The 14,177-nt window shown below is 34.6% G+C and overlaps 2 long non-coding RNA genes across 3 annotated transcripts; one reads left to right on the top strand and one right to left on the bottom strand.

Moving 5' to 3' along the window:
- Nucleotides 1–4,067: 4,067 nt before the first annotated feature.
- LOC145823059 (uncharacterized) lies at nt 4,068–14,038 on the top strand. 2 transcript variants are annotated; one of them, XR_014365157.1, is made up of 3 exons: nt 4,068–4,366; nt 4,936–5,007; nt 13,771–14,038. It is a non-coding gene; the product is annotated as an uncharacterized LOC145823059 (long non-coding RNA). The 2 variants fall into 2 exon arrangements; XR_014365156.1 differs by lacking the exon at nt 13,771–14,038 and having other exon boundaries at nt 4,936–5,213.
- LOC145823060 (uncharacterized) lies at nt 8,724–11,324 on the bottom strand. Its single transcript, XR_014365158.1, has 2 exons — nt 11,129–11,324; nt 8,724–11,035 (listed from the first exon to the last, which is right to left on the bottom strand). It is a non-coding gene; the product is annotated as an uncharacterized LOC145823060 (long non-coding RNA).
- Nucleotides 14,039–14,177: the final 139 nt, after the last annotated feature.

Here is a 14,177-nt window from a genome sequence, read left to right as displayed (position 1 = left end):
TTGACTTTTTTTTATTTTTTTGACTTTTTTGTGAGAAAGAATGTAATGATTATGGGTTAGATGTGATATTTTGTCATATTAGACTAAAAAGTCTATTTTGTTTTTTGTGATTAAAATAGTCATAAAAACCCCAAGTTGGGCTTCCGAAATGAAGTTATAAACTTATATTGTTTTATCTTTTTGTGAAAAATAATTGTTAAAAACTTATAAAGTATTTTTTTAATATTTTTTACTTTTGAATGTTTTATGACTTGACCAACATTGTAATAATAATGAATAAGGGTTGTTATGATAACATTCCCCATAGGAAGTGCACACAAGTAGGATGTGTGAGGCTATTGTCTATTCTGGCCTAATTTGAAAATTTGATTAAAAGTTAAATTTTAGTTTTTAATTTATTTTTAGTTATATTACTTTTTTATTTTTTTACACGTTTTTAAAAAAAAAATCAAAAAATTAACTTTTAATCAATTTTTAAAAATAACCTTCTATATATTTTTTTTAATTATTATTTTTTGGTCTTCCAAAAGAATCTATTTTGAAATGAATGAGGTATTTTTTACTCATAATTAACCAATCATACTATGCTCTTAAAAGAAAATGTCCCAGAAATTAAATTCGTGGAACAGATTGCGCATCGCACTTTATTTAAATTGAGAATAAGATATATTTTGTGGGTAGATATGAGATGTCCTTCGTATTAATATGGTTCACATCCAATGTCAAAAGAGAAATTTAATCGGAACACCTCTGTTGGACTTTTGTTTAGTAAAAAATATAGTCTAATTTATTTTGTTTTATAAATTTTTTAAGAAGAAAACATATAATGGAGTAAAGATAAAATATAACATATTACTGTGAACCAGAGTAATATGTTATTCTCAAACAGAGTAACTTGTTATTATTACTGTTTATATCAATTTCAACGGTAATAATAATTTATTTTTTTTTAAAGAATTTTATAGTTGTGAGATCCATAATCCTCTCACATGGATTGTTGATGAGATCCAACGAAAAGATGAGTTAAATCCCTATAAATCTGCAAACATAAACATGGTTGGCGTCGTCCAACCGAGGTTGCCAGCCGGGGACAGTCCAATAATAAAATTACTCACTTGAATTAAGGAAAGAAGATGCAGAAATGAAGTGTGTTGTATGTGCTTTGTTGCAGAGAGATGAGGTATGCCTCTATTCATTGGAATGCCCCTTTTTTATAGATGGGGAGTGTGGTATTTCTCCCATGGGTTTCTTTGTTTGGATTGGGCCCATTGTCAAGACTTGTTTGGGTTATCTCCAATAAACTTGATATTTTTTGGGCTCCCACAATAGTTAATATAGATCTTATTTGATAAATCTTAATAAAAAAATTCTAAAAATACTAATTTTATTACAAACTAACATTTACATCAAAAGATATATTATTTTAGTAATAGTAGTGTGTATTAAAGTTATCCTTAATACATTAAAGTTATCGTCAATTTTTTTTATATATATATTTATCCTTAATACATTAAAATTATATTATTAAAAAAAAATTGATCAAATTCCCATGCCAAAATCATAACAGCTAATAATTCCAATATCCAAATCATAACAACCAAGTGCTCGTTTGGTTATCATCTTAGATTAAAAAATTACAAAATGACAAAAAAAAAATTAAAAAATACAAAAGGACAAAAAAAAATTATCGTTCTAAAGCCAAAAAGTCAAAAAATCCAAATAAGAAAACCAAACAACCAAAAAAGTTCAATGCTAAAATAGTCCCAAAAAAACTAAAAAATCAACTGAAAAAATCATTGTCAAACGACCCCTAAAAACTATCCCCAAAAGTTCTTAAATTTGTTTGCAAATTACTATCTGTGCTTTCTGTTTTAATTAGGGGTGATAAATGAATTAAATAATTTAAATTTAATATTTAACTTATTAAAAGTTCATTCAAATTTAATTCATTAGATAATCAAGTCAAACTTAAATATATTTTAAAATTTATTAAAATTTTTAATTCAAATTTAAAAAGTTAATTGTTCAACTCGTTTATTACCTGTATTATTTAGTCTCATACTATTAAGCAAGTAACAAAACAATATTATATTTCGAAAAAATAGGATAATTACTTCTTTCCCACATCTTTGAATCTGGTAAAGAATTTTGATGCTGATCCCCCAACCCAATGTTTAAGCCTCCATGAAGGCCGAAGCTCTTATTGGAGTGCTGACCCATGCTAATAAATTCATTCAACTTCTTTGGTCTAGTCTTCTATCTATTACATACTCAACAAAATATTACTCAAAATTAAAATATGTCAATTTCTCATTTATTGATAATATTACGTAAATAATACTACATGATATTATAAAAACATTTAATAATTTTCACCGATAAAAGAGGAACATTATTTTGTAGACAGTGGACCATGAAATGAGGACTTCTTTCTAACATTTATCATCCATTGAACTGACTTTCAAACTTTGGAAGCCAGATTTGTGATCCACTCCATTGGTTTGATTGCAGACCAAAACAGGACTGCCTAGGAAATTGGTTTAGTTAGTGATAAATGAATTGCCTAAGATAGTTTGGTTCATCAAAACCATCCAAAAACTTTAGACAAATGCAACCTGTTGTGCAAATGTTTTCATTTCAACAGGAGTTTGATGATTATAAATCTACACCGTCCACTTTGGTCGATTGGACTGTTTAATTGGGTTAAGGCTCATCACGGATCTCACTCTCATAATCAGGTCTATTCATTCTGTAAACTCGTGTATAAAGGTGGTTCATTTTTAAATTGATATAATAATTATAACCACATTATTTTATCATATACATTTAAAAACCGTCATTTTTAAAATAAAAATAAATAAAACGAAATAATGTGCTACGTTAACAAATTTTTTTTTTTTTTTGTCCGGCCTAAAAAAAAAAATCAAATTATTAAAATGAGACCTGTGATGAGTCTTGTGCACCCAACTAGACCATTCAAACTTGTCTTCTAGGATGGACAAAAATAAATGCTATGCATGAGTGTGCCTAAAATTATGTTCAATCTTTAATGCCATCCAAATCTTACAATAAACTCTTCATTCTCTATATGGTTAAATTTACAGATTGAATTTACATTACAATTTGGTACCAAACCATATGAATGTTAAATTCATAGTTCATTCCATTACATGTCAGTTTGGTCAGAAGATAAAAGTTTCACTCTTCCAACACTACCCTCATTGGGCTTTCATCGAATGGAGCTTCTTCAGGAATAGTAAGGGCTATTGATGTCCATCTATAAATTCTTCTATTTAGCAGTGTTGTTTGTTAAAAACCAAGAATTGGAGAATTTCTTTCGAGTAAACATGCAATTGGCAATAAAAAATGCGACTGCAGAGATGCCACCGGAGATAATGAACTGGCCCGAGAAAGGCTTGTGGTCTAAACTTGGGCCATCAGTGATATCAGTTGGAGAAGATGAGCAATTTGAGAAGGAAAACATGTGTTTCTCCATCTGAAGTATTTCTCCACCCTCTGTCACTTTGAGAATTGCCTCTGAAATGTCAATTGCCAATTGAGAGCCCCTTGGAAAGACATGAGACAGAAAAAAAAAAACAAATGGAAACAGATATGAGTTCAGTTTACAAGCACTTGACGATTAGTAGTATAAAGCAACGTCATAAATAGTGGTATTGGGATACGAATTAGTGATTGTAAAATTTTAAAAATCATTAGCTCAATTGGCTGTATCAATTGCGGACCAGGTCTTCCTTTGGCTATGATCCAATATGTATGGTAAATCAGTCTAAATGTATCTTCATGATCCAATATGTATGGCAAATCAGCCTATATGTATCTTTATTATACTCGGATTATTGGTATTGAGTGACCAAAAAATAGGGGTGATGCTATGGTACATTTGGATATACCATACATCAGTTATGAGGTTATGTGAGTTGATATCATAACTAATATCATATAAATCATAACCATTATCATATTAACTCATAACTTAGTTATATTTAGTTATTTATATATACCATATTATCTCATAACTATCATATAACTAAATCATTTTAATAAATTAATTTTGAATTGGCAACCAGTGTAACCGGTTGCCAAACACTGAGCAAAGTAAATCAATCAGGGTAGTCCAACGGTCTCAACTCAGTTGGCCTTCCTCTCTTGCTCTGGATCCCGTTGTTGCTCCTCTGTTCTCCTCTCCTCCCTCCTCTCTTCCACCATAGCCAAAGCTTCAGCCATTGTTGAAGACCGCCAGCCCCGTCGGCGTCGGGGCCACCGTTCTCTCAGTGTTGACATCTTTCTTCATAATCTCTCACTCTCTCGACATCAAGAAGTAGTTGCTTCCATTCTAATAGCTCAGGTTTGTTTCTAACTCTAAACTTCATTTACATTAGGGTTTTTTATTTGAAAAACATAACCCATATTGAATATCTGATATTAACATCTGTATCCAACAGCCGTGCCACTTTGATTTCAGAACTGTAACTGTGAATATTAATTTTTATTTTATCAGCCTTTTGCTTTGAATCTCTCTTATTGTTTGTTCGTCTATGAAGGACAAACACTTAAACTTAGCTCTTCTCCCATGTGTCTACATACAAACTTCTGTTTACTTTTCATAGCTTTTCTGCTGTTAATTAATGGGTGCAGATTTTTGGGATGGTAATTTCAGACGTTGCTTTAGAGTTTGGGAGCCACACTAATATGTTTGCATTTTCCTTATATATATATATATATATATCATATGCTATTTTTTCCCATTATGATTGTATCGAACTTGATGTTGGCGAGGTCCTTTTGAAGCATGCTTTTTATTCTTATAGTAGAATTTATGTGCAGTAAAATTTTGTATTTCATAATTTAATGGCTTTGTAATTGATTTTGTTTTTTGTTGTGTGGTAAGACATTCTTTTTTGTTTCTGGTAGCAGTTCACAGATTTTTTTTTTCTTCTTGTGATTCTTGGTTTTGGCATTCATCATCTCAGTTGTCCAATGCACAAGGTAAAATTTTCTGGATTGTTTATTTCATATTGTGATTGTTGGCATAAGGGGGAGACTGTAACTGTGGTAAATTGTTTTTTTTACTGTTATCTTAAGAGCAAATGTTGTAATTAAAGTGCAAATATTTCTGGTTATCATTGATGTAAGGTGGATACAATTACATTTTAAATTATGGGTAGATTTATAGACAATTATAGTTGACAAAACCCAAAACTCATTATTGACATTGAACAATTTACTAGAAATGAAATTTGTTAAATGCTAGATTCATATTTGCTTGATTGTGTGGTTGATGTTGCATTTGGGCCCAAAACTCAAATTTTTTCAGTATCTATGTAACAGAATTTACATTCCTTTTTGTAGCTGTATTAGACAATCTTTCAGTTTGGCAGTGATGATTTTTGTTTTATTGAAATTCTCTACAACTACATCCATTTGTTAAAATCATTTTATAATGAAATTTAGTGAGCCAAGTATTGTACAGTTGATGTCTAATCAATTGCATCCCTTTTAGGAAGTAACTCCGTGTATGTTGGAAATGTGATTTAGAAGAACTTAGAGTGGAATATATTAGATTCAATATCTTTGTAGTTGCTTGATGCAAATCAAAATACAGATGATATCATATGTTTAGACATTTTATAAGATGTAACAATCAGTTTGTGTAGTTGTTTTGGATGGATAATCTCTATCATTTTAGCTTGGCTTTAGATGAATAGATATACATGCAAGGATTTTGAATTTATGGTTGTATGTTTCAGATGCCCGTGTCTTTTTAATTAATGCTTATTTTTGTAAAATCTCATTTATCTGTGTAGGGGGTTGAATTTATTGTGGTGCTTGGATATTAATGGAACTCCTTCCCCATTCTGAGTTTCCCCTTTGACTTTCTCTGCATCTCCGCCACTCTGTACATGTCAAACCCATACCTACCTACAACTCTCCCATCTCCTTGGCACAGCCAAGACCCCTCCCCTTCTTCAATTTCCCTAGTTTAAACTTTTTGGAAATAGATTCATGCCTAACTTCATTTTAATAAAATCCTGAACATCACAGAATGTCTGCATATCTCACTCCTCTAATCTTTGAATCAGTTAAGGCAAAACCCCAAGCTATAGTCCAGATATAGTTTAGATTATATTAAGACTTTGCTCAGTGAAAGAAAGAAGTCACTGTTTTTTTTTGACATTTGTATTCCTAAATCTTACATTTGAGCTATGAATGATGCCAGCAGAGGTGCACCAGAGTGCTGAAAACATGTGTTCTTTGTTTATTCTTAGATATTTCGGGAAATTTCTTCATGAATTTGTCTAGATCATAGTCCAGATATTCAAAAATCATGTAGCCTTCTTTGTCAGTATTGGGTAGTGCTTCCAGCAACCTGTTAACCGAGGTCCTGTTAAGTATATAAGTGAAATATATAAAGTACTAATGATTCAATCTATCTATCTATAATAATAATAATAAAACAAAAACAATAAAAATATGTAAATGAGACCTATTTATCAAAGGGTGTGTTCAGTCTCTTAGATTTTTTCAGAATTAAAGGATGCCAAATAGTCCCCTCTTTCAAGTTTCAATAAAAATACAAGCAAATTAGGACCTTTTTTCTTGTCAGACGTGATATGAAAACATTATCTAATTGGTGATATCACAAGTTAAAGTACCTATTTAATTGTTTGTCACGCACAATCATCGCAAAGGTAGTGTTAATAATCCAAAAAACCTGTGTGTCTATGTGCCAACGTGCTCACACACAAAAGCATGGAAACATTGATCAGATTTTTAATGGATTTTTCGTAATCAGAATTCCAAGGAGATGACTTACTTGACAATGTTGGCATGTTCCATCTCTTTCAGCAGAGAGATTTCTTGCATTATTGTACTTGGGACACCGTTGTGCAAGTCGTTCGAAGCATACACCTTCTTTATAGCTACAGTCTGTTTAGTCTCGAGAAGAAGACCTTTGTTAACAACACTAAAGGCACCGGATCCAATAACCTCACCCATCTCATACTGCCAATTCACAAGCTAGATTTATTGACAACACAAAATTAATCGATGATGATGATATTGAACTACATAAGCATAACACAGTTACACACAACCTATACCTTTTCCATTTGGTTGGATCAAAGCCACCGGAGGATAATCCAAAGATGCTGTGATCTAGAAATTTTCAATTAGACCAGAATTTTAATATTATTATGCTTATTTTTTACTAGTGAAAAGGATCATTAAAAATGTTAACTCAATCAAACTTTAATTACACATGAAAAAATCAACAAGACAAAAAATTTTTTGCAAACAAGTCGCTCATATGCAAAGAACATAAATAGGGGAAAATCCTCTAATTATATGATAGATTGATCCCATGATGCACAAAGCTTCGCCTCCCGAGAATGGGAGATAGTAACATGATATTCAGAAAACATAAGCCAAACTCAGAAATTATAAAAAATCATTTGGATTGAAATAGAGTGATAATAGGATTACCTCCAACATTCACATCAAATAACACATCTGACCGCATATCGAACTAGCAAATACACACATCTTGATTTTCCATTAAATAATAAAAAATATATCAAAATTACTTGATTCGAGAAAAACCTATTTTCATTCAAAACCCTCAAACTTCAGACTAGAGTTTTATAGAGTAACTTCCATATAACCTAAAATTTTGCATATCATAGTATTGTTTTCATTTTCAAAGTTTTGTAATTGTTTTATGTTTTCATTATTTTTTTAATCAGCAGTTTTATATGTGCTTGATTTCATGAAGTAGTACATATATTTATGTATTTAATTATTTGTGTTTTATATGGTCTTTGAAGAATTTCTTCAATTGCTACTAAATTAATCAGTTGAACATTTGCTTTTCAAGTGTTTGTCCATCCAATATCCATCATACTTGTAGAGCTTGGAAGGCTCAGCTTAATTAATTGGAGTTGAGTGAGTTGATCAAAGAGAGATTGGCTTTGTTGTTCAAGTATAATATGAAGCAAGTTGATTACTCTGTTATGGACTTGGTGTATAAACTGAAATCTATTAAGGATTGTGTTAGAATTTCCCATCTTTACCTTCACCTACTCCACTACACACTCCACTTCACCTACCTCTACTCCACTACACACTCCACTTCACCTAACCCACTATCACCTCCACTACACCTACTACCACATTACCTTCACCTACTCCACTACACACTCCACTTCACCTACCTCTACTCCACTACACACTCCACTTCACCTAACCCACTATCACCTCCACTACACCTACTACCACATTTTCTTCTATATATAGATTGTATAGGAATTGTAATTAATGAATCTTGTAATCTATCAATCAAGACATCAATCAATAATACATAAATTCTTACATGGTATCAGAGCAAGGTTAAGAATTTAATATTTTTTCGCTTCACCGGCGGGCGGCAACCTCGCCTTGGCCGCCCGCCGGACCTCAACCTAGTCCGCTAGAATTGTCTACTACATACCTACCTCCTCATCATATCTTCATAACATCTCATTCTCTCTCGGCATCATAGTAGCCGTGATACTGCTCATACTTCTGGACAGCGGAGAGAACATCGTCTTTCTCGATCTTTCCGCCGACGCCGGTGGCGAGATCTAAGGCTCCGGCTTTCGACATCACTCTCCCCAAATAGTCCATAGCAGCTTCTCCACCGGAAAGATACTCCTAACAGCAGCGGAAAAAAGGTGTTTCCCTCAGCCAAACAAGGCTCAATAGCTGTGGTCCTCATCAAAATACGTGTAATTGCTACTCCTGAACTTGGTTTCCCTATCCTTGCTAACAAGCTTCTCAAATGCTTCCGGGCCATGTTCTTCTATGTACTTCTCAGCAGCAGTTAGAATGTCATCTGGCTTACTGAAGATGTCCTTCTTCCTTGGGACATACTAGACGTTAACAGTCTGCTGTGGGTTAAGAAAGAAAGGCCTCAAATAATGCTCATAAACATATGCAGCACCACTGATACTCTTTATGATGGTGGATATTTCAATGCCATTACAACACAGCACCTTGAAATTTATTTTATTTTATTTTCTTATCTCTCTTTCTGACCATTACAACACAGCACCAGCACACTTGTTCCCACCTTTCATCATAGTCTCCACTTTCTTTTTCTTTTTTTATATTTATTTTAATCCATCTTTTTGAAAACAAAACCAATATCACTTTTTTTAATTCCTTAATTTATTTTAATAACATGAGTGGCCTCTCTTTTCCACCATCTCCCTCTTTTTCTACACAATATTTTTGTACCACCGCCCACTCCATGATTTCCATATTAATATTATTATTATTATTATTATTATTATTATTATTATTATTATTTTCACAAAAAAAAAAAAAAAAAAAAAAAAAAAAAATTCGTTCCAGTTGATTTTTCTGCCTTACCACACCTACCATTCGAGTTTGCCAAACACACTTATTTTATTCATGTCAGGATCAACCCCGATCATAATTTTACACGAGAAAAAAAAAAAAAAAAAAAAAAAAAAAAAAAAAAAAAAAAAAACCACCATAACACACCCAACACCCACAGTGGGATTTTTCTTCTCTACTCTGCTGCAGATCTCTTCTTCTTTCCTCCGTCCTGGGCGGCCCTTGACGGTGCTGCCTCCGTGTTTCCTACGCCGCCGAGCACGTTCACTCCTCCATACTCCTCCACTGCAGCATACGGCGGACCTCCAAATCGGAACATCACAGTGGCCTTCCGCTTCAGCTCCTTATTTTCTGCTTTCAGCACACTTATCTCTGCTCGCGCATCCTTATACATGCGTTGGAGCAGAGCCAGCTGGGAATTTAAATGCTGCACCTCATTTGTCCTACTCTGCAGCCGGTTCGACAAATTTGTGACCGCCGTCATGGTTTCCACGCATGACTTCAGAGTATACTGATTAGCCTCAATATCAGTTTGCACCGCCATTTTTTGCTCCACCGACCGCATCGGAAAGTTCAATGGAGCAAAACCAGAGGTGTTTGGTTGAGGTTCACTGGCCACCGCACCAGTTATTTCTCTTGTGGGCTCGTTCAGTTCTGGAAAGAGCGTGAGCAGGTTCTGGGTAGCTGGACGGGAAGAAGAGGCCATGTTTTTGGGTTGCTAAGTGTTTCAGCGAAATAGCAATTTCAGACTGGTAATGTTCGGAAGGGTTGGTGACAGAATGGCAACAAAGTGTTCCACAGTTTCTCTCTCCGCAGAGACAGAGTTTTTTCAGCGAAGGGTTGGTTTCAGAGGTTTCAGAATGGTATGCCTCAGCCTCAGCCTTCGTCTTGGTTAAATAGCCGAGGCAGCCACGCGTATCGCGCGCCTCTTGCCGCCCGACAAACTGGCACGCCTTTTCATGGCACATCTTTTGACAAAGTGGACACGCCTTTTGATGGCACGCCTTTTGATGGCACGCCTTTTGATGAATTGGGCACGCCTTTTGATGGCACGCCTTTTGACAAAATTGGGCACACCTTTTGAGGGTGCAACTTTTTAAGAGTCCGACAAGACTCTGTAAACTGTCCCGACATTGATTCCGGTTAGTTTTTACAAGTGTCCGACAAGACTCTGTAAACTGTCCCGACATTGATTCCGGTTAGCTCCTTTATGGGTCCGACAAGACTCTGTAAACTGTCCCGACATTGATTCCGGTTAGCTCCTTTATGGGTCCGACAAGACTCTGTAAACTGTCCCGACATTGATTCCGGTTAGTTTCTACAAGGGTCCAGCAAGACTCCGTAAACTGTCACAACATTGTCTTCTACAACGGTCCGACATGACCCCATAAACTGTCTTCTACATCGGTCTGACACCACCATACAGTGTCCTCTACAACGTTATGACACCCCATACAGTGTCTTCACCAACGGTCTGACACGACCATACAGTGTCTCCTATCCTTTTTTATTTTTATGTATCTTCTTGTTTTGTTACTCTCTCCAAACTCAAGTTGGTTAGTTTCTCTCCTCCTTGAGTTTGCGGGGGGCTGTTAGAATTTCCCATCTTTACCTTCACCTACTCCACTTCACCTACCTCTACTCCACTACACACTCCACTTCACCTAACCCACTATCACCTCCACTACACCTACTACCACATTACCTTCACCTACTCCACTACACACTCCACTTCACCTACCTCTACTCCACTACACACTCCACTTCACCTAACCCACTATCACCTCCACTACACCTACTACCACATTTTCTTCTATATATAGATTGTATAGGAATTGTAATTAATGAATCTTGTAATCTATCAATCAAGACATCAATCAATAATACATAAATTCTTACAGTGCTGGGTTATGGCATCTTGAATGGAAGCATTCTTATTGTGGAGTGCTTGTATAGCTTTGATGTGGGTGTAGGCTTGGTTCTTAGTTTTTCTTTGTTTGCTGAATTGGGCTGGATATGGTGCACTCATTGTCCAACCCATTAATCATAAGTTTGACCACTGCTATGTGACAAGGTCAGTTAAAATTATATGCATTTTTGCATATGAATAACAAAATAATCATTAACATATCAATTGTATAGACTTGTCGGGGCAAGTGTTCCATTAATCGAAGGAAATTTTAGTTGGTCTATAAAAGAAATTATATGATACAGTAATTTATGATCAAATCCCAACCATAGTTTTATGTGTATATATATATATGAAGACCCATGTGGTTTGCTGTTATCTTCACAGTGCAGCCTTTGTAAGGCTATCACTAATCCTTGTAATTGTATTTTTTTTCCATTGTTTTGAGTGAAAATTTAGTTGAAACCTTGATTTGGTAGGGAGCACTATAATCTGTTACTCATGATTTTTTTCATAAAATATTTATAAAAAATTCTCAACTTATCCCCAAAAACATAGTTAACCAATTAAAAAAAAAATTATATGATAAAGGATTTGCTTCATCCTTGATTTGTAGAAGTTTGATGTAAGTATTGGAGCTCATTGTTGCATACCTGAGAGGATATTGGCACTTGATGCTTCCTTAATTGTGATTGGTTAAGACACCACTAGGGTCTATCATATGTGGGAGACAACATGGGAATAGTCATTTGTGATTGGTTGAACCTGGTGGCACCATCCACACCCACTAACTTCTACGTTTTAAAACCATTTTTTCATTAATTGTGAATTGATAAATGATTGGAGATGCCCCAAGTTATTTTGAACATGTGGGGAGTAGAGCCCGCTTCATTGAAAGGCACTTTTAACTGCATCTTTAGTGTGCAATGGCGAGAACTACTTACTGCGTTGGTCTTCTGTTGAATTCGGTTCAGTTTGACCCTTTAACTTTGTTGAGCATTAGAGAATTGGTGTATAATTTAACATTTAAGTGGAGTGCTTGACTAAGGTGTACAATTTACTAGAGTAATAGATAAAGAGTGGTGGATTAAGGTGTAATATACATACACACACATATCTTAAGTAAGTTTCTCAAACCTCCAAGCTCAGATCAGCAACACTGCAAGCAAAACAGAACAGAACAGCAGGCAGGGCCAAAATAGAACTGCTTGTAGATAGATCAAACCATACCAACCCACAGACCAAAACAGAACAGCAGATAGATCAACTGGTAGTAGTAGCAGTTTGTAAATTATGCAGCTAGATCAAACCAGACCAACCCACAGACCAAAATAGATCAACAGGCAGGGCCAAAATGGAACTGCTTGTAAATTATGCAGATAGATCAAACCAGCAGACATGGCATATTCACACTACAACAACAGTGTGAATATAACACCAACACTGCAGATAGATCAAACCAGACATGGCATATCCACAGACCAAAGTGATTTTACCAAAACAGAACTGTCAGTAGAAGCAATCCCCAATCCACAGACCAGAATTGAACAACAGGCAGTGCATGTGCTTTGACCAGAACACAGATAGAGCACAGATGCACAGATAGAACACACCAACAGACCGCAGACAGAGCAAAACAGCAGGCAAGGGATATTAACACACTGATAGCAAGGGGTATTAACACAATGCAGCAGACAGCATCAACCCAGATAGTACTAAACTGAATCCAGAGCACTAAACTCCGCCCCTGATCTGTCTCCAATTGCAGACAAGATCATCAACTGAGTATGGGAATTCCTTAATGGAAGCTTTGAGCCAAATGGCAGATCTGAATTTTATAAGATCTAGCAGTCCTGAAGAAGAGGGTTGTGCATTAGAAAATACACAATCATTTCTGAGTTTCCAAATAGACCAAAGTACAATTAAGGGGGTTGCTCTCCATATTAGTCTGTCAAAATTATAGAATTTCCAGCTCATCCACCAATAAAGCAGGCCATCTACAGACTTAGGAATACACCATTGTAGGGTCTTTGGGGTCTTTGATTTATTGATTCATTCCAAACTAGAGTTTATATGGGTTTATGTGTGATATGTATGGTCATGCTACTACACCCCTTTTGAGATGTGTACCATATGCAAATTATAACATTTGGCCTAATTTCCAAAGAATTTACACTCTAACATGTATCCTAATTAATATGCTATATACTTATTAGAGTTCTATAAACCCTCATGTGTAATTGTAATTATTTTACATTTTTCCATCACTAATGATGCCCTTTCATTTGTGCTATTTTCCCACCACCTCATTAACTCTTTTACAAATAACAACTTCATTTTGGAATTTTTAAAGTTTTGCATGTTGGTTTATATCTTTTAATTTTTTCCCCTCTCCCTTAGTTTTGTGTTTTGGTTGAAATGCTTCATTCCTTATTTTGTGGCAGGTAAAAGGAGAGCCCAATACCTCTTACATCTGTGCTTATATTTCGATCGACGGAGTACACTACAGCTATTGACTTCTGGTTTGCTGGTTGTGTTGTTGCTGAACTACTTCTTGGACAGGTACATATTTTTTCCTACAAGGTCCTCTATGCTTCAATATATTTAAATTATATGATATGCGTTATGGCCAAATTAAAAAGCAAAATATTTATGATATCACAGTTTTTGTATTAAAAAAAACTAAGACTAAAAGTATAAGGTCAAAGTTAAAAATTGTGACCTTTAACCAATTTTGTAGTAGTGCTCATATATTAGTATTATTTATTATGAATCTAAAGTATCAATGATAGAATAAATGTAAATAATAAAATCAAATAATAAGCATAGCATTAATACAAGAGAAGCTCTA

Source organism: Camellia sinensis, chromosome 3, assembly GCF_055761805.1.
Source record: "Camellia sinensis isolate YWXY chromosome 3, ASM5576180v1, whole genome shotgun sequence".
Taxonomy (NCBI): Eukaryota; Viridiplantae; Streptophyta; class Magnoliopsida; order Ericales; family Theaceae; genus Camellia; species Camellia sinensis.
This window is presented reverse-complemented; position numbering and strand designations above follow the sequence as displayed.